A 21,031-nucleotide genomic window follows, 5' to 3' on the forward strand; every position below is an offset into this window, starting at 1 on the left:
GGGAATACGGGGCAATGGATGCCGGTTGTAATTACGGTCCATTGACACCGACAATTGCTTGTTGGGGTTTTTTTTTTGGTCTTAAATTGAACAATCGTGCCAGGTGGTGGAGAGGGCAATTGTGGATAATTTATGAATGGAATTGGGTGGGAAACATAGAGCCCAATAGAGGCATAAAATAAGTGGATTTTTTTTCCCACGTCTCACAAATAAGATCCTTTTCGTTCATCACATATTAAAAATAATTCCTTTAAATTTGAAAAAAATATATCATAAAAAAACATATAAAAAGGATATTCCTTCCAGCATCCAAGGAGACGCCTGGTACTTCATGCATTTATGAAACACCAGGCGTCCCCTTATTGCGCCTGAATGCACAATTCGGAATTTAAAAACATTTCGTTCGGTTCGTTTTTTTTCGTTGAAGCTGTACATAATAAAGTCGACATTATTGCTTTGCAGCATGAACGACCTAACATAAAATATTCATCGTTATTAATCACACCTACGGATCGATATGTGTAGTAGAATGATTTTTTCGCTATAATTTTTTTTTTCGTTTGTTTCCTTTTGTTTTGCAATGGAAATCAGGAAATGGCCACATTCAGCAAAAGAAAAAAAAAACAAACAACCCACGCTCCGAGGGGGAAATTTAAAGTAAATAAAACATCCACCGGAATGGCTAATGATGTACAAACAAAGCGTGTGAAGCAATTATGTGCGACATAACTGCTCGGGACAAATAGCATTCAAGGCCGTTTCGCTTAACATAATCGTGTCGTATGAAATAATAATGCAGCGCGGTAAAATTAAAAATGCATATTTCGTATGCAACGCGAAACGAGTGCCAGCAAAGTAAATACCCATAAACACTGCTCCAACAAATCAAAATGCATTCGACCGGTTTGAATAATTGTCAAACGATTAACAGCAACCCAACCGCCCCGTTGTGTTTGGGTGTGAACTTTGATAGTGCGAGTGGCAATTGGCAATCGGGTCATTTCTGGTTTTTTTTGTGATAATGTGATTCGATTGGTACGCTTCCTTTGGGTCGGTTTTCGGTAAAACCATTCCTTCAGCTTGGTCTCTGTGTGTGTTTTCTTTTTTTTTTTAGGCTACCTGTGAAATTATGCAATTTCGATAAATCAGTTCCGTAATCGTTCACCGATGGGTTTTCATTTGCATCTATTTGCAGCTGTTCGATGTTGACACAATTGTTTCTGGTTCACTGTACACACGCTGTTCGGCTTCCGGCTTTAACTTTGATGCGTTTTTTGTAAAGGGAATTTTTTTACTTCAGCTCCACAAACAGTTGCTGTTTAACCCACTGTTTTGTTTTGTTTTCTTTTAGGCACCAAATCTTTGAAACTCTTTTGTTTTATAGCACTTTTAGGCGCGAATTTTTTCACATCACTGTCAGGGGTTCCTTCACGTCCATGGCATCAGGATCACGCGTGGCTGAAGGATCGCAGGAACCAAGATCAAACCGCAAAAAAACCGGCACGGTGTGCGGAACGGGGAGGGGAAAGAGAACAAAAAACGAAGAAACAGAGACAGTGCGTGACTCGATGCGAGATAGAGCGGAGCGGAGAGAAAGAGTGGGAAGTCACCCGGCTAAGCGAGCGAAGGCGTACCGCGTGTAGACGGCCCGTCGGCTGAAGGGAGCATACGGCGCGAGCCCGCGAGTTCAATGACACCGCGCGTACATCCTAGTGGAGTGCGGAGGCAAAAATTCCTGTAAAAATTCAGCAACCAAAAAACGGCAACAGGGACCGATCGGTGGTGTCGTGTCGCCCATCCCAGCAAAAACAGGGGGAGCGAACAATTCCGGAAAATGGTGGCTTTGAATATGCGTCAAGATGCAGTCAAGATGAATGGAAGAAAAACCGAAAGCCACTCAATTTTCCACAATTTAAAAATAACACAAGATTGATTTAATATCTTTTGTTGAATATGTTATTGAACACTAATTTGAAGTCGCTCATCAACTATTTAAATGCACTCTAGTAATCGTTACAATGCGTTACCAAATGCGTTACTATTACTAGGTGAAAAGTAACGTTTTAATCCACTAACTGAGCAACGGTGTGCTCTGCCAAGCAAACAAGTGGTTTTCAGGTGCTTGTCAAAACCCAAATGCTTTTCCCTAACAGTGTTTACGCGTACGCATGAGCATGTGTTTGTGTAAGTGGTGTGCAACTTGTCATAGCGGTGTGCCCTAATCGACATACGATCCCCGATAACAAACCGATAAGCAGAGCAGGTGCCCGGTAAAGCAAAGACACACCTGATAATGATGTTTTCTAGCACCCGCTCATGCCATTATCATTTCCCTAGTGACAATCTTGTGACCGTACAGGTCTTGTTGCTGCATGTGTATGAGTACGGTGGATCACAATCGTAAACTGCACCTTTTGAAAGTAGCAGTGAGGAAATGCCAAAAGCCTCTACCAATACAGGCTTGAATTTTAGCGTGCTAACCACAAGCATGGTCAGCAGGGTGATAATTGTTAAAGGGATCGTACTATTAGAAATGGTGGATTATGTTAGTGCACGACACCAGACAGATGACGCAAAGGTGTTAGAAATTGTCAATGTGTCCGTTTGTGAATAATGGTTCGCTAGGGTTGAAGTTTCGCTTGTGATCTAGCAACCCCCCCAAATAGGGGTTGGTCATAGAAGTGGTCAAGAAGGGAATGGAAACGGGAAGAGAATTTTTCTCTTTCTCTCTCTCTCTCTCTATCTATTGCGCTCGAATATTTGACGTTTGACGTTTTCCCCACTAGAACGCAAAAGGGTGGAGGTGGTGGTGCATTGTTGGAGTTAGTGGTCCATGTGATTGAACTGTATTTTTCGATCCTCTCGCTTACGCGCATTTGCTATCTCGTTTATTCTCTTTCTTTTCCCTTTTCTCCTGTACAGCTCTCTTTGTCTACTTTATCTCGCACTGGTCATTCGGTTTTGTTCTCTTTCATTAGGCCTGTCTCTCTCTCTCTCTCTCTCTCTCTCTCTCTGATTTTGATGGGGTGGACGGACGTTGGGAACAGATTTCAATGCTGATTCATACTACACATACGGTACCGGTACACGCGTCTCGTGCACTATCATCCCTTCTTTCTCTCGCTCTCTCTCTCTCTCACACACTGCTAAACGCACACGCTCGCTCACTTCGTGCGAGGTGCCGTGTCATTGAACCTATCCATTTTTCATGTAACAAGAAAGGGATCCACACATACACACGCACACATACACACACACACACGCGCGCACACACTACTAAAGCCGGATTGTGGGAGGCTCAAGTGTCAAATCACGCCGCCGCTGGTTGTTGTGCAGAGGGTGGTTTTCTTCGGGGTTGGTAAAGCGTTATGGGGGAGTAAGTAGATTTTCCGCAAAACACTATCATCGCCCAAAAAACGCGAAGAGGAATTTTATTTGTTTGTGTGTGTGTCGTTTTTCTCTCTTTCACACCACCTGCCTGCCTGTCTACCCTTTCTGCACACACTCGATATGGTGTTTTTTTTTCGCTTCGTTGTTTAATTTATTTGACATATTTGTCACACGTTGCAGCGTGATTCCGGGGTGGGTGCGATTTAACTCCTTTCCCTCAAACCGTAAACGACCGATCAATCAAGTGCGCGCACAGACACTAACATTCACTCGCGCGCAAACAAACAAACGCCACTTTTTGACACTGGTGTGGGGGGGTTTGAAAAGCATTAAAAATTGCACTCATCTCATTTGATGGAAACATGATCGCACACATGTTTTTTTTTTCTTTAGGAAAATTTGGCAAATCAAGCAATATTGTTTGCCCCCCTTTCCGGTACAATCATCGGTAGCCGCGTTTCGTATCCATTGGCATTACCGGGAAGAAACATGCACGCATACGGCACCTCTTTCTCAGACACGCATACACACGCACGCACTCATACACCATATGGTGACGCACACTATGTAGGTGATAGTTGAAACAACACGAAATTGATGAGACTTAGTTGTGAATTTTTTATACAAAAAATCAACAAAACACACACTTCAAATCACTTGCATACACACCACATACACACACATACACCCGAACGCACACAAACGCTCACTCACTGATAGGGAAAAAGGTGGGGAAAAACATCGAAATGCAATTGGCAAAATGTGCATCATCGTCCCCTTCCCCACCAAGCAAGCGGGTGGTCGAATCGATTAACCAAAACTTAAAACAGCCGCATATTTATACTAATGAAGCATATGAGCATTATAAGACAATTAAAAAGATGAATGGAAAACTTTCAATACAAACGTAGAACGACACGTTTCATTCTCGGCTATGTGTAACGGACGGGCCAGGGGTATTTGCACAAGGGTATAAGAAACAAACGCAGAAAACAAACACCCCGAACTGCTCGACGTGGAGTGTATCGAACTCGGCCCTTTTATGCCGTATGCACTCGGACGGCAAGACGGATGCACCGACGCATCTGCGTAGACGCCGGCAGCAACTTTAGATTAACAGCAATAGCAACCCCAAAAACACCGGCCCGTCGTTGGGTGTTTTTGTACCGCACGTTTTGTTTTCAACAAACGTCACTTGGGGGAAATATGTTTTCGCCACAGCCACACGTTACACCAAACGGCCAAAAATTCACATCTTCGTGAGGATCTTGCCAGGGTGGCCGGTTTTCTCTCTTCACCCCCTCCGCACACACAGACACACATAAACACACTCCCAACACACACACACGCACACACTAGCTCTAGCGCTCTTTCTCCCTTTTTTCTTTTCTTTTTTCGCCGTCGACCGATGAGGATCGCACGATCGTGTCACTGAATCGCACTGTCACTGTACGCCTGTAGCCACCCTTTTTTTCTGCTGGAAGGGCACTTTTGCTGCTTCGGCAGTGATGAAACTCCGTCAAGCTATACAGCAACCAGCCCGCAAAAAAGAAACCAATGTAGAGGTTTATCTTCTTTTCCGGGGTTTGATTTGTTTTGTAGAAACGACACCAACAACAAACGACACGATCGCAAAGAATTGTCACAGTCACACCAGAGATGACGGTCAGCACAAGGAAACCGGTCTGTTCGAAATATTTTGTTTTGTGTGTTTTTGGCCGTTTCGTTCGTCTAGCACGTCGAGCGCGAGAAAAAACTCAACAGAACCGCTTCACACTAGCGCACGGAATGCGGGATGCGGGATTTCTCAGCCTGTTCCCGCGGTATGCATGCGTTTCGCGAGGCACTCACACGCTCGGTAACTCGGCACTCACGAGAATGTGTGCGCGTCGCTCCCCGGCATCACGAGAATACGGGCGGGCGCTGTCAATGAACGCTGTCGACCCGCGTGGATGCGGCGTAATGGCAATAACATTGCGTATCAATTCCTTCCTCCCATACCCACCTCGTTGGCCACTCTTTCCCCTTCCAGTGGGGGTAAGTGTGTGCGTGTTTTTTTTTAACAAAAATAACAACAACAAAAAAGGCAGGAAGAATCATCTCCCGTTTCGATAAACGACACCAGCTGACTGGTGGAATGTCATCTCGTGTGTGGTGGAACGCCAGAAGCCATGCCGTTTCAGGGTTGTCATAGCTAAGATTCTATTAAGATACAGCGGGCAAGATGAACTTGATTTCTTGCGGATTCGTTTTGTGGAAAATCGTGGTACGAAAATTGGAAATACCGATTGTAATTGTAACCGCCGCCTGGTGAAGGACGAGGCTTGAAAGAACACGAATCAATCAATCGCATTCGAATTTGTATGTGTCGTCGTATGGGAAGCCCTTTTTGCTGTGTGCAGGAACTTTAGCGACACGTTCATCTTGAAGCACACATCGACACCGCGCTTGCGGTCAATGTCCTCGGGGGCAGGCAGCCATCCCTCCCCCTGTCGGTACAATATTTCGCACTTCCACACGAAAAGCCGAAAACGGCTCTCTGGGCCACAATGGCCGATGTGACAAAAATGATTTCATGCGAAAGTTCTCAGGGGATTTGTAAGCTTTTTTTTTTAGATTATTAATCGGTTTATTGTTCTTTTGTAAAATATCTTTTTTAATCATTTATTCCATAGCAAAAAGCGCTTTGTGAATAATTGTTTGAAGCCTTGTATTACCCAATAAAATATAAAAAATATATAGCAAATAACATTGTCTTATAAAATTCTATAACATACCGCTTAAACGAACAGTGTGTGATTTTATTTGTTTCAGTTTCATAATCAATGATTTTTCCTTATACATTTGATGTAACCATACCTGCAATGAAAATAATAATACAATTGGAATTATTAATCGCCCCAAGTTTGAATATTTAATTAGGCATTATGAAGTTTTTACGCAATATTTTACAGGCGAACAATGAACAGAGAGTTTCGAACAAAGTTGTTGAAGTCATCACTTTTGATGCATAAATTGTGTCTAATATTGTTCTAACAATTTTTTTTTACTTGATACCGCCAGGCAGTTCTAACCGAGCAAAAAAAATAATAATATTTTTTTGGTAACAATAAAATATTTTACAAAGGTTTGGTAAAAATAATATACAACAATAAAGGAACAGTTTTATATTATAGTTGCAGTTGCTGTAACAGTTTATCCTATATAGTTACTTATAAGCTCGAAGTAGTTTGAAAAATACATTTGAAAACACGCTGAGTGATAACGACATTGTGCTTAGAAGAATGCAAGAATGTTTGTTTGAGATACTTCATATCTGTCAGTACAATTTGCATTTAAACATTTAAAATCATTATGAAATTTTTTCCAGTTTGTTGCTATAAAATAAATTAGTTTCCTGTAAAATTGATACTGTACGAAAAAATGACAGAACGATTTTTTTGGTATGTATGTAAGAATGTATGATAGAGAAAGAGCAAACCGTACCGAGTCTGAGTGGGGTTAAGTAAAAGTCGATGTACCCTGCAGCCACACCGAGAGTCTGCCTGATAAGACAACGGCTTTCGACTTTGACTTTGAGTGCTGTTCAACACTGTACCACCAAAAGGGCTGTACAGGGTGGAGATGGGTGGACCGACAGGGTTGGTTCGACGGGTGTAGAACCACAATGGTCCGGGGATCGTTTTGCTGCGGTTGGCGAGAAAAATTTGCTGTCCGCGGAAGCAACAGGATAAGTCAACACGTCCAAACCGAAACCCTTCGCATGTGTGCAACGCTATCGAGTTTTTGGGTAAGGGTGACCACCTTCAAATCATCGTCACCAAAGCAACCATCCCTCTCGGTACGATGCGTCCGATGTCGTTGACGTTCGGTTGGGCTTCCGTGTGGTAAGGGGGTGGTGGAGCAACTTTTTTTCCTTTTAAATTTTGGATTGATTTTTTGCAAGCTTGTGTGTGTATGTGTGTGTGCGTGTATTACCTGCCTGGGAGAACTGATTTGAACGCATATTTCAACAAACGAGGTTTGCCAAAAAATCGCATCCACGACAAAGTGACGCGCTAAGACGTGCATGCGTGTGCGTGCCTTTGGATGTGTGAGACTTTTGGCGGAATCATTCAATACTGACATTGCCACACGCTCCGGATCGATGAGCCCTGTATGGACCGTCCTGTATGAAGCTGTGCCCGTCTAGAAAACGATCTCGAAAACTGAAGGAAAAAAAAACACAGAGGGATGTACGCACACACAGCATTCGTTTGGGATACGCGGACGTACGCAAACTCCCTTGCACGTCACACACACACATACAGACGCTAGACCGCTTGCGCTTGCCGGCTTGACGTTACGCGCACCGAAAACTATACCGACTCAGCTCAGGCGAAGTGACATACGCAAAGGCGTAAGAAGACGCACGAACGCGCACGAATGGGTAGAACAAGAAAAGACGCGCGCGCGTCGACTGTGTCGGCGGTGTGTGTGCGCGCCCGCGAGAGTGGGGCAGAAAAAATTTGTTTGATAATAATTATATTGTTATCTTTGTCACGCGGTCGGTCGTTGACCCCTTTCGGTCAGCTGTGAGCGGTTAAAGTCGGCACGCGAGGTGCCGCTCACGGAACGGGTGTTTTGGCACTCGCGAGCGAACACCTGCGCGCTCAGCGCGAGAGCACGCAAAATTTAGGGGAAGGTGAGTGATTTTCGAGTGCGTGAGAACTCCTTCTAAATAGGGGTTGGTAGCACTCAGCTCATTCTACGCCGGACTTCGTCGGGTAAACATCATACCTAAGCGCATCGGAAAAAGCGTTCCTGCGTAGAGCCAGTGCCGTGGAATGTTGTGTGAAATGTTGAGAAAAAGGATAAATTTATTAAGACGATTTGAATCAGCAAAGACGTAAATTTTCGGGTGAAATTTGAATAACATGTTGTGGCCTTAATACAAAAGGAATTAAAATAAATAACGTGGCGTGTTCAATAATAATTATTTCATTGGTTTTAGCGATTTTTCGAGGGAAAAACTGAACGAAACATGTAATAATTTGTATTTTACGTAGATTAAAATTTAAACTATTTTTTAATTAAATATTCATTTACGTACACTTTTATGCTTCCCTAAAATACGAATCGCAATATTGAGAAATAATTGAAAATATTACCAAAAAACCTATAATCGTATCTTTTAAAAATAGTCACAATATCGTAAGTCGAAACTTAAGATTGTCGTATGCCAAACTGTAAATCAAACAACGTCGCAATAGCCATCCCCAGACAGAGAACTTAGCTCAGACGAGTGCAATTGAGGCACTGCTGCACTACTGCATGATTTATGTTGCACGGTCTTATTTACTTTGTAGCAAAACGCAGATGGAGACATAAGGAGACACAAAAAAATAACACTCACACATAAAATCACCCAAAATAAATATTTCCAGTAGCAACCGACGTTTCGGCTAGCGACACGTTTTCCAACATGTAGCGACTCCTCCTTTCACCTTACATCCTCAACACCGTAAACACATTATGATGCCCGATGGATGGTGCGTTAAGCCTTGCTTCCCAATAAATCGTCTGTAATTAATCGACTATGGAAGCCGGGAGCAAACTTTGTGCCCTGGAGGATCATCGTCTCCCACGGGTTGTGCAGCAGAAAACACATCACTCAAACACGCGCACGACATGCCGGATTTTGGATACAATGATTTAATTTAGATAAAAGCGCCAAGCGTCTTAACGAAGTCAGGAAAAGACATGATCAACCATAAAAAAAAACATGTCGCCGGCCCACGGACTAATAAGCCAGAACAGGGTAGGAGAGGAAACATTTTCATCACCCACTGGAACATGGGATCCATTTTTCGTGTGTTTATTTTGGATGTTTTTTTTTGTTCATCACGGATTATGAATTTATTTGTGACAGTGCATTTCACTTTCCCTCTGGATGTTCGATTTGTATTCGGCAGCTTGTTACTCTTGTTTCCCTAAAAGTTCCCTATTTAATGTTGGGTGGTCGAAAAATAATTATTAGAACATCCAAGTGTGTTCTATAAAGATTTTTTATAACTCTTCACATTTAATAAGAAATATTTTATTTGAGTTTTGATTCTTATGTTATATGTTATAACATTGTTACAGTGAATTCTTCCTATTAGTTTAAAGTTCTTATTTCTAGCAAATAAATTGTCAAATAATCCATCTTGTTGCGTAGTTTTATGATAGCTTTCATGGCACATGTATTCGATAAGGGCGCATTAAAATATGCTCTTGCCCACCCGTTTAGGCCCAACAAGGTACACTTTTGCGTGACAAAAAACAATTCCGCAGCACCCTTCCGCCCATGGTTTCCACTCTTTCCAAATTCCGCTAGACGTTTCGGATCGTTTTCACATGACCAGAAAAGTATTCAAGCTACCGTTAACGTTCAACACGGAAGTAGGCTAATTGTATGCATTTGAACGTACACCCTTACATCAGGGAAGAAATGTAAATCTTAATAATGAAATTTATTGATGATACGCGGAACCTGCCATAAATCACCAAAAGTTGTTTGCTGCTTCAAAACGAAGGGTGCTTAATAGTTCTATTCCGGCAGCACTGAAAACACGACAACGGCACTGCGGAACAATCACTTCTACGATTTTTTTTATTTGATTGTAACCGTTATCGGTTATGTTGGTTAAAGTTATGCAAAAAAGTAAAACAATAATCGCATACAAAATGGAGGTCAATGCTGTGTACGCTTGTGTCAGTATCCCCTGAGGTTCCCCGCGTAATGACATTGTTCTAAAAATTTCGAAAGTGAAACTAACATACCCTTTGCGGCATTGAATCATAGCCCTTTTGATCTTTGTCCAGAGACAAACAAAAAACCTAGTAATCAAAAAGCCACGGAATGCGTCTGGTGCGATGCAGTTACACCCGTTTTGGTGCATATAATTTATGCTCCATCATCGAAAGCCACACAGCTGTTTGTTCAAGGATAGGAAGCATTTCATGGTCAAATCGGCGGACAGTGAAAACATCAACAGAACGGATGCGTTTTGGCGTGAAAAGGGTAAGGGCACGATAGCAATGGTAAAGGGTAAGGGCGCGAGAACGAGAAGGGGCGAAAAGTGAGGCAGCAAAGCGTTGGCTGTTTTTTCCACGGCTCCGATCGGTGAATCCGGTCAAGTGAAACCACAATTCACGTGAACAAACAAAAACAAAACATTAAACGGATGTTAAAGAACAGCACACATATGCTCGGTGGAAACAAAAAAACAAAGTGCCTGTATGAGGTGTAGACGGCACGGTGCCGTTAAGAACAAAGTTTCCAATATGTTGCATATTTCGGTCGGTTGCACTTTGTAGCGTTTTTCCACCCTTTTTGGTACTGTTGGTACCGGTTCGAGATGTTGAGCAATTGCACCCTTCCAAGGCCGTAGCTTGAGGATCGGGGTAGTGGCCATGGAAAACTGTTGACGGTCAGTGCTAAATTTCACCCATCAAGCGAAACGATCGAGACGGGATTCAGGATTGATTGGATGGTTTTAAAGAAAATGAATACTTCAATGAGAATTATTTTTAATAATTTTATGATTATGAAGTAACTTCTAAATTCTTTGAAAATAATTGCTAAATACCTTAATTACTAAATTGTTAGTATTTTCATAAGAAAAGAAACCCATTCGAAAAAACCAAAAACCAAATCAAAACATTTAAAAAAGAAACCCAAAAATACTAAAATAGACATTTTGATAAACCATTTTATCAGAATTCTGTAGCAGTATTCAGCATTGTAATATTCATAAGCGTTTCTTAAAAAATCATCCGAAAACTTATTACAAAAAAATAAAAAAAAAATTTTTTTCTTTATAAAACAGATTGTGAACTGAAAATTTGAGTTTATAGTTAAGTTGCATTTAAAAAATGCCAGAAATAAATGTAAAATTAAAAAGCATTTCGTCTAGCACTACACGAAAAGCTTTTTAGTTCTACATTTATAGAAATAAACATAAACATTTATAGAAATAAACATAACATGTTATTAAATTTGTTTTTAAAGAGTTTCTTTAATTTGTTAATTGCAATAAGAGATAGTTTGTAAAAATTACATCAAAAATCATTTCTCATCAAATAACATCCATATTTATCTTTTTTGTAATGTTCCAGTCCTCGAGCCTTAACCGGACGAACGAAACGCACCCGATGACAACCGGCACACAACGCCGAAGGACATTAGTCAAAGTCGCAGTTGCAATCTCGTGTGCACGGTGCGATGCACCGGAATCATGGCTGCGGTACGGGTACTGGGTACGATCATGGGCGGTTTGGTAGACCGTAGCTGCAGCTAGAATAGTAGCGCGCTTTCAGCGAGGTTCCATGGTACATTGACACTTTTGTAGTTCAAGGTGTTGCGGTACCATGTTTATGCCCCTATAGATTCGCAACCATCACTCTCCAACCGTCTCCACCGATGGCATCGCTGCAAGCATGCTGATTAGGGCATGGCAAAATAAAAAAGAAACGTACCTCCACAGCACCGTACGAGAAGTTCTAAGTTGCGCCACCCTTACCTTTATGCCTTCCGTTCTTAACTGTCTGAAGGAAGCGGCGTGTAGAAGAAGGGGTCGGCACACCATTTGGACAACTTTAGAAACTTGCATCGCTACATGGGTGCAAAATGCGTTACGCAATGGTGCGAAGCAACAACAACAACAACAAAAAAACGCGCTTTAACAAATGCAGTAAAAACCAACGCTCAATGTGAGGTTTTGCAGCCAGCAGCATGGTTAGTAACGGATAATTAGTATCAATTTAGTTTCCCATCGTTGACCCACAACCCCTCCGTTGCCCTTCGTGGACACTTTCGTTGCGATGACGATGATGGTGGTGGTGGTGGTTACAAGCGACTTGATGGTAGCTGTCGATTAGATGACTCGATGGTGGTTAGTATCGTTTTTTATTGCGCTTTAAAGACGCAACGTAGCGAGCTGTTTTTTTATTGCACACGAGGGAAGATACTAAAAGAGAATGACACTTTGTGTCACTATATCTACACGTATCAATGTGTGTAAAGATTCTGTCTTGAATCAGCGATGATAGGTAATTTGATTGCGAATAGCTTACTTCTCCTTGTGATTATGTTTATGATGAGCTTATACTCGTTGCAAGTATTAGAAGAAGAATTTTTAATTTGTAAGAAGAATTTATATTATTCAATTTTTATCATAGTCAATGCTTAAAAGTATGGAAAATAATATAAGTTTTATACTAATAAATTTTCTTTAAACCTTTTAACAAAGTTATAGTCCCCAACATAAATTCTTCCGTTGAATATAGGGATCTGTCCGTTGTTCAAACGAATTTTTCACAAACTGATTTTTAAATTATAAATTTTCAAATAACTTCTCACACAAACTCAAAAATCTATGTAAATATTCTGTTGTGTAGGATACTCTGAAGTTCTGTATTAGATGCGTATTACTCATGTAAATCGTGGAACTTTTTCTGACTTTAAACGTTCGCCATTTTGTTCCAGATTGAATTATACATTTTTGTTATTTTCATAACGTTTTCACGTAATGTGTAATTTGTATAGTAACTTGTAAAAAAGGTTTAAAAATGTAATGTTTATGATAGTTTTCCTGTCTAATGGAAGTGATCAGAGGAATACCTCTGATTGAGTATCTCTTTTTTATAATTTGATTGAAAAAGTTTTGCAATTTTTATTAAAATATTTTATTAAACTATTTTATTAATTGTAAACTCACGCCACTGCATCATAGATTTAATTCATGAGTTTACTTATGGACGTTAAATGTATTCTTCATTTGTAATAAACAGTATTTTTAGTAATGAAGCAAGATTCTACACAAACGCTTACATTTGTGGATTACATGTACTTCGATCGTCGATGACATTGATGAAGCGCTATTCTGTAGAGGAGACTAATCTTTCACACAAGGAATGTACCATCTTCGATCGCATCCGAACCGACTGACCATCTATTGCGTCCATTACGCAACACTACTCTATGTGCAAGTGTGGATGTCGGGGTTTTTTTTTTCACGCCACTTTGAATCTCCTGCTCGTGGACGCACTGGGCTTCTCGTAAAAAGACGTGCCACGCAATGCTGTGCGAAGACTATTTTCCTTTTCCCACACTTTGATCGAAGCCGTTCGATACGTCGCTCGATCGGTCCGGATGCTTGTGGAAGTGTATGATTTGGTCGAACCTCACGATTTGGCGTGATGATCGTCTGATTGCTCCCTGGCGTGAGCTAAAGCCGCACGCAAGCTAGGCTACGATCATTAGGATTAAGCTTAGATAGGATTTTTGTAGTGTGTCGTTGGTGTTTTTTTTTGCGGAAGAAAAATATCACTAATAAAAAATGTTCATCTTGGATGTGAGAATTGATCGGTAATTATGTGAAGATGATGCAAGTTTACTACTTAGGTACTTAGGTCAATATTTTCGCATTGTTACATGACTAAGGCGAACGGCTATCGATGGTATCAATATTTGAACTTCGTTTAAAAATAAATTATTATTTAAAAATGTTCCTTCGTTGTTCTTATCAAAAAACTTGCAACAGGAGATTCGATAAGATTGTGCCTTTTATTCATCGCATTTTATTGCATTTCTTTCGTTCGGATTTATTTTCCGATTCTAACGGGCTTCTTATTAAAGGGCTGTGGAATGTTGCCACGATGATAAATAGGAATAAAGGGAAAAGAAACAAAATAATTTAGAAGCAAAATCGTTCCACAGAGCAGCTGAGAAATACCGCTGCAGACAGAGAAGTACACTCCCAGCATAAACATAGAACATTGTGCCGTTTCTCTCGGCGGGTGAGAGCTTGCGAGTAAATGAGGGTTTAGCTGCGAAGACGATTCGCTCTTGCGTGAGCATTCTGATGGGTGAGCGAGAAGAAGCATCACGGGAAATTGGAGTGAGCGAGAAAAAAGAATAACATCGAGCAACGGGTTCGTTTCCACGCACAGTTACCTGCGAAAGTCTTCGTACTTGAGTAGATTTTACACTTAGTCGTGAATTTCAAGGTTTATTAGTGAATCATTTTTTTAAAGTTAAAATAGAGGATGATGTTGAAAAGATGGAAATTTGTATGAAATAGAAAACAGTTTTTTCACAATTACATTTAGTATTTGAGGCGGCCCAGGAGAGTATGTGGGGTGTAATGGCGCCGGTTCTACATGACCGGGTATAGAATCCGGGTGTAAAATCCCTTTCAGACCGTCTCTACGATACAAAGACTATCCAGCTACGAGATAAAAATAATAAGTCATGGATACGGCCTGGCCATTCCGGAAGCAAAAAAATATGTTCATACAAATCCCCAAAACTTAGTATAATACCTGTCACATTGTATTATATAGAAAAATTGTATTATATTATTTAAAAAAAATATATTTTAAAAATAATACGCTCAATCAAACAAATAAAAATCATGAAGTATTTATAAACTTTAGTAAATTTTGATACTAAAAAAATCGATTTCAATAATATCATAACATGTTAAAAATTTCCCCACTTTTTGTAAAATGATTATTTACTACGTTGTATACAGTCACAGTTTTAAATTCACATACATGTATCGAAAGTGATGGTAGTATTCAAGTAGTATAGAAAATTCTAACCAATCAGTGTCGTACGATAACTTGTGAGAATGACTGTAAGTGCATTGACCCAGCATGACGATGACCCACTTACGAAGCGAAACGCGGTATGCATCTTCGTTCTTTTTCGCGTTTCGCTCTCACACCCCACCGGGTGGTGGTTGGGTGGATGTGTAAACGTGTGTGTATGTGTGTTCGACGGGGGGGTTGAACCATCGTCATCGAATCGATTGAAGTCGCGATGTGGTGTGCGTGTTTTTTTTTATTTTCGGGGAGAAACAAACGCTTCACGACGTCAGCTATCGGCTGTCGCCATAGAACCCCTGTTCGCTTACTCTACGCTTGGACTTGGGGGTTTGCTTTGGGTTGAATGCTTACAGTGTGGGGGGAGGGCAGTAAGGGGGCATTAATTTCAAATGCTGCACCATTCAAAGGTTTTACTGACACGCAGACGGACAGCGAACCGGCGGAGGGGAAAAATCACGAAGAATCACGTGCCATCGTAATTCGATTCAAATAAAGCAAGTAGCAATAGGCAAAGAATATTTACGGACGCTACAATTCTCTTGCAGTTGCAATACGAAAGGGAGAATGAACGTGTGTCTAGGGCTGGACGTTTGATTTAAACTTAGAAGATAATAAATAAGAAGTTTGACATATTAAAAAAATTGGAAAAAGTTGTGTATTAAAAACGGTGTTCCGTTTAAGATTTAAAATAAAATTAAGAGAAAAAGATAAAAAAATGCAGCCTCAGCAATACTCAAATATATCACATAATGAACTTTGATATCAGAAATAAATTGTACACATTTTTTATCAGTCACGAAACGAGGGGTTTTTTCCCCCCAATATATTGCAGACAACAAAATAAATAAAATTGACCTTTAAGCTGAACAATGAAGCACATTTACAACGGTTTTGTGGTAGAAATTTCAACCCCACTGTTTTTTGCGTCCGCATACAAAAAGGAATCCTTTTCGTTGATGACGCTTCTTGGAAACCATGTACCAAAAAACCACACACATAAACAAGCTTGAGTGCGTACAGTTGCGTTGTCTGTAGGAAATGCTGCTATTTATTGCATCGGACTCCACACACAATGCGCTCCTTCTTTGGTTAAAGGAATGTCATTTCTCCGCACAGCGGTGGACACCACAGCTCATCCCATCCCCAGTTATCCTTGAGCTTTGAGCCGACGAGTTCATTGGTAACCGAAACCGACCGGGAACGAATGCGTCGGTATGCAAATCATTCACGAATTATACGCCAGTGCCAATATCAGATTCTGGTTGTGGGTTTTGGGCGAGCTGTCAAGAGTTGGAAATGAAATGTGTCAAAGCTTGACAGCTGCTTTCAGAAATCGATTGATACGGTTGCTAATACCACTGGAACCATGATCATGATACTGAGGTTGAAGGTTGCAAATTGGAAAAATGTAATCTGTATGCATACCTATATTTTTCACAATCACTAAAATGTATGATTTTGCATCGACTGGAGCAGCAATCGAAACAGTTTGAAAGTAGCGATAAAATGATAAAAACATAGATAAAGATATATGTAAATATGCAAATGAATTTTTATTAACATATTCATATAAAAAAATACTGATACGACTGACAGCATCCAGTATCTTCTTGCCTTTGTCCAGTTTCAACAAGATCAGATAACAAGGTGTAAATGGAAAGGTTTTACTGCATGCACTCAGTGGTTTGCAGTGCGTGCTTTGCGTTGATTGCACTTGGCTCGCTTAGTTGCGTTATTAAAGCGCGTTTAACAGTAGAAAGAAAGCACTCTTTTCATACGAGCATCATCACCTACACACTCTCATGAGCTCATCTTAGTTTTTGCTTTTTTATAGCCTAAAGCAACCCTTCAAACAGGGTTTCACGCCCTCTCTCCCTCCGTGTCTTGCTGTCAACTGCTTGTTTTTGCCCTATTGTCATGTTGTGTAGTGCTGCGTATAAAAAAAAAAAACAAATCATAACACAACCATATGGTTGAATGCGCGATATGAACGGACAAAACTGGAGCTGGCAATGCTGCTGCACCGTTTGCCGCGTCGCGCGTTGATGATATAACACATGTTACAAAAGCCAATTAAAAGTCGCAGCCAAGCACGCGTACGAATGACTTCATTACACTCTTAACACCAACCGATGCGTGCACCGGAGCAGTGGAACCGAGAAAGCCGGTGGAACGCGCGGAATCTTGAAATGCACTTTTTTTATTCAACGAAATCAAGAGTCGGAAGTAAGGCGTGTCTGTTCTCTCATTCGCTCGGTCCCTCTCTCTCTTTCTCACTCTAGCATAATAAGTTTGTTAGTATTGCACAAGCGATGTATGAGAGATGCATAAGGGTGCGTTTATAGCGCGGTGAAAGTGATATATTTATTTATTTATGCCCTTTTTGTTTGACAGCATCCTTGTTTGCGGGGCGTAGTCAACACGTGTGTTGCACTTGTCGCGTTTTGGTGGGAAATTTATACTCGAGTGTTATGAGAAGTAGTTTATCCATGTAATAACCATTTAAAGGCATAACTATGGCACGAAAATAAAGGTACTTTGAACAATTTTATTTCAGACAAAATAAATATCATTGTTCGAAGAGCTCTACTGGAGGGCTGCAGGCTGATTTTATTTTTGATTTTGGAACAATAAAACTCGTTCAGAATCAACAGAAACTTATTCCATAAATTACATACAAATTTTTTTCCTTAAAGTTTCAATAAAACAATTAGCAACTATTTAAATCCAACATATTAGCTAAAAACTGTTTGGTACGGCAAAATTATATTCCTGATCAGTCCAAATAATTTAAAAATATGATTACTCTGAATAAGATATTCCCTTTTTAATAAATAAATATAATTTTTTTATTGATTAAGATATATTTTTTTCACGGTTTCATATAAAATCCTCATTATTATTGGTAGGAAAAACAGATTAATTAATCGTAAGACGCAACATATTTGTGGCCTTTACAGTTTGTTGATCTTTAAATAAAAATATTTAAACTGGTTTACTCATTAAAAAAAATGGTTTAACTTCAGCTTAAGATTTAATTTAGTATCATCGCTCAGGCTGCTAAATTCCATCAAAAGTTTGTTTATGTTAAAACTGATTAAACATAAAAACTCTTCAACAAACATTTACACAACTTGCCTAACACTGAAAAGCATGGAACATATTTGTTAGGTTATGATATCAATCGCGACCAATCAATAAAAGAGTGTTTATAGTTTTATGTTTTCTACAATTTTCTTTGGAAAATAACATAATTTAAACATTTACAATGAATTGTTTAGTTAAATCAATTTTTAAACAATCAAAAACAAGCTCCAAGTAAATGGTGTTGACTATACGATCAACAGCCACACTAAGCCACGACATGAATGCAAACATTGTGCATAATTGCAAGGAAAACGCCACCCGTTAGCCTTGTCGCCTGTGTAACGATGGAATCATTGCCATTAATCTTACGAGTGCGACAAACCAGCATTACAATCTGTTCCTTTGCACCAACGAATCGAACGATGGTGTAGCAAATTAAGTTTCAATAACTCTATTGGCACGAGCCGAAGCGTCACGGAAGCACCGGAAACTAAGGGTGGAAATTTGTTGTTTTTTTTCTATAGATGCTGTAAAATAACGTCGAAGATAGAGGATTTGTTTGCTGCACTTTTGTCGTTGATGGAAAGCTAAGAAGCAATATTTGTGAAGAGGGGACAGAAATTAAACGCCAAACCACAGCAAAAAAAAATTAAGTGCAACATAGAAGAAGATGGAAAAAGAGGGAGAGAAAGAGAGCGACAGTACACCGTGCAGTATCACACACAAAGTATAGCGTTGGTAAGGGTATGCTAGTACCATGACTAGTCAATCCATCAGATCACGATCGGCTACTAAGTCAACTTTTCATGTGTGACCAAGGTTGCGTTGCGCAAGAAACACAGCCTAGCTCAAGAGCGAAGAAGAAACAGACGAAGCAAAACAAAACCCAAAAGCACCAGCCTACACCGATGTATGGACAAAATCTGCCCCTTCTCGTTGGTTTGCTGATGGTGTGTCTACGAATGGGCAGGTTGCATGCAGCAATTGCAGCTTCAAACGATACACAACCGGTACGGGGCGCACAGCGGTGCCAGGGAGAAGAGCGAAACGGACGCTCTTGGTGGCTACCGTGTTTGGTGACGACGTTTGCCAAACGATCGCGCTTGGTATGGTCTTTGAATTCGATTAGCACCGGTGGTACACGGTACCACATCGGGATTCGTTTTTTTTTTCGTTGCTGCTAAAATAATAATAAAAAGCCTCCTTCGAAAGCTCAGGGTTCGTGTCTTGCCGTTTCTTTCCAGTGCTCAAGTCACTTTGGAAGATTTGCGTATGAGGGGGCGCAAACATTGCCCCACGTCACCACCGCTTAGTGCGTCCATTGTTAATGACAATCCGACGGTCCATTTTGGAGGAGAAGCGATGAAGAATGACACGGCGATCTGAGTGGTGCATTGTGCAGCGTTTCTGCACTATTCATTTGCATCCTTCAACAGTGGCTAAGGTTTCGGTTGTTTGTACAGCGCACATAGATAACCATGGTCAGCTTGATATGACCCCTCTCCCTCCCGTAGTTACAGGCTTCAGCGCTGCACAAAAGTGCATTTGAGAAAGGGTTGCATGCATGCGATGCATAAAAAAACACTGCGGGAGTTTAATTAAACGCCGTTGGCCTTGGATTTTTGTGAGAACGAAGGTATAGAAGGCGTGCGGGTGCTTGATTTTCTCTTACCCGTGTTGCTTCTAGCGTTTGTCGAAAGTTTTCAATTCTTCGGTGACCCTTAGCTAGCTAAACCTTCTAAGCTAGCTGCCGTTTTAGTACACACGTGAGTAGCATACAGCTTACAGAGCATGATCATTGATCGTATGCATGTATGCAAGTGCGATTGAATGCTGCCTGTACGTACCCTACCGCTGGGTTAGCCGATTCGTGGTTTCCCCTTGTGTTGTTTGAAGAAAGACCACAGGCAAGACCTTGAATTTGTCGCGAAGGTGGAGTTTGAAGAAACAACGTGTTGGCATAAACTAAAAGAAGCAATCGCTCAACAAGCTAGGTAGAGATCTTTCAATATTCGTTCTTTCAACTGTTGGGTAGCTTAGGGTGGAGACGCATGGTGGTTTGTAGTTTTGTTGATGATTAATGAGTGTTTGATATGTTTAACATAAATATTTTTATAAAAGCTTTATTTTGAATAAATTAATTAATTAATTAATAAATTAAGTTTAAATTTTCTTTACTTTTGGTATATTTTTAATAAATGAAAGTAAATTAATCAATTAAATTGCGGAAAAATAAAAAAACATAATTAATTAATAATTACTTTAAAAATAGTTCAAACACAAATCGTAAAATATATTCCAGAATTTCAACACGATATAAAAATTTGTTTTGTTTGTTAACTAGTTATGATGCTGTTTTTCGTTTATTCATTGCATTGAAAAATCTGTTTCACGTGTAGCTTTCAAACGAATAAGACATTGTAGACGATCGTGGTTCGTTTTGCAACATGGCCACCGTGTTGAAGTGTTTGAATTGACAAGTAGACAAACAACTCGAAGCCACACTGTCCAGATGGTCGCTCGAGCCCTACACTTGGACCACCGGCGTAGTGAACGCGTCACGCTGATCCCGTAGGTTCTTAATTGTTTTGTTCCCCGACTTATGTGTAAGCTGGCTAGTATCGAGTCAAATTCCTTCACAATGTTTTTTGCGCACTTATGCTTTTACACATGTGTGGCATATCTTGTAGCGAGAGTTGATTTCTTGAAAACAATACATACGATTGAGCATATCGGTGTGTGTGTATGTGGGTAAATAAAAACATAAATCTTAACCATTTACCACACCGGTGTTTGCGTACGTTCGTCGAATTCGATGATGTGTACTACCACCGTACGAACGAATTTCGTTCGTTAAGTCTGATTGACGTATTTTAATTTTAGACCAACCCGCTCCCTTTCACAATCGTACCGCAAA

General features: G+C 40.4%; 1 protein-coding gene across 6 annotated transcripts in view; it reads right to left on the bottom strand.

The window, feature by feature from the left end:
- The window catches only part of LOC125764460 (probable nuclear hormone receptor HR3), a 71,651-nt gene that overhangs the window by 34,552 nt on the left and 16,068 nt on the right, over positions 1-21,031 (bottom strand). The window contains exons 1-3 of one of the 6 annotated variants that reach the window (XM_049428733.1): positions 5,006-5,249; positions 1,635-1,709; positions 1,120-1,458 (exon numbers count right to left, since the gene is read on the bottom strand). The exons of 1 other annotated variant lie outside the window; for it this stretch is intronic. The gene's annotated coding sequence lies outside the window, so the exon portion shown is untranslated. Of the gene's footprint in view, positions 1-1,119; positions 5,250-21,031 lie in introns of those variants that run through there. 4 more of the 6 variants (XM_049428734.1, XM_049428735.1, XM_049428737.1 and 1 more) reach the window with 4 other exon arrangements.

Source organism: Anopheles funestus, chromosome 2RL (assembly GCF_943734845.2).
Source record: "Anopheles funestus chromosome 2RL, idAnoFuneDA-416_04, whole genome shotgun sequence".
NCBI lineage: Eukaryota > Metazoa > Arthropoda > Insecta > Diptera > Culicidae > Anopheles > Anopheles funestus.